Here is an 875-nt window from a genome sequence, read left to right as displayed (position 1 = left end):
ATCTCCGGTTAGGCATAATAGCATTGCCTCTATACTCACCAATAACCTAATAAATCCTGCGAACAATAATTAGCTGGGAAATGAATGCAGAATACTAGCAATATTTTATTATCTCTTAAGCTTTATGATATCCAGTTCTTTCACTATGGGGGAAAGAAGTTGGACTAAATGCAAGTGGGGCCTATCAGCAATATTTGGTCATTTGTCACCAGTATTAAAATCTATTGCTATTACCATCGCTTAATTCTACCCCCTTGACACAAATCCAGCCAGATTTTTCATGAGTTGTGAACGTCCATCTGTGCGTGTCACTGCAGTTCATATCTGCCAGAACTACGAATGCACAGCTGGATACAGTGAAGTAGAAATATGCATTACGCCCCTGGCACTGTTTTACCCACACACCTGTCCCAGCTGCACCTATACACTACTTACCCAGAATGGAATGACTTAAAAAAAAAAAAGAAAGAAGGCCTAATTTCATTACCATCTGCTTAGGAGAAAGACAGACACTTTATTTAGAATCTGGCTTATTTAAACTGTACAACTGTTAGGCAGAGGCTCCTCTGCTTTCAAATGAGAGACTGCAACAGTGTGTGTGGGAGTGCAACTGTGCATGCAGTCCTGAATGTGTGTGTGCATGCGCGCGTGTGTGTGTGTAAGCCTACTTGAATGTGGGTGGTTGCACGTGTCTTGTAATAAGGTTGTTTTCTTCCCTTTGCTTCATTTTGAACTACTTAACCTTTGCTTAAGGAAATTCTTCAGAGACTGAAGCTCTTTTTTATATTTTCCAGTACATAAATAAAAAAAATAATCAGATAATAAATCAAAGATAAAACAAACAAAAAAGGCAGGATCAAAGCAAAGTGTGTGGG

The sequence above is a fragment of the Pundamilia nyererei genome, unplaced genomic scaffold (assembly GCF_000239375.1).
Source record: "Pundamilia nyererei isolate P.nyererei 1_Seehausen unplaced genomic scaffold, PunNye1.0 scaffold00008, whole genome shotgun sequence".
Taxonomy (NCBI): Eukaryota; Metazoa; Chordata; class Actinopteri; order Cichliformes; family Cichlidae; genus Pundamilia; species Pundamilia nyererei.
The sequence above is the reverse complement of the archived record's forward strand: the minus strand, read 5'-3'. Positions refer to the sequence as shown.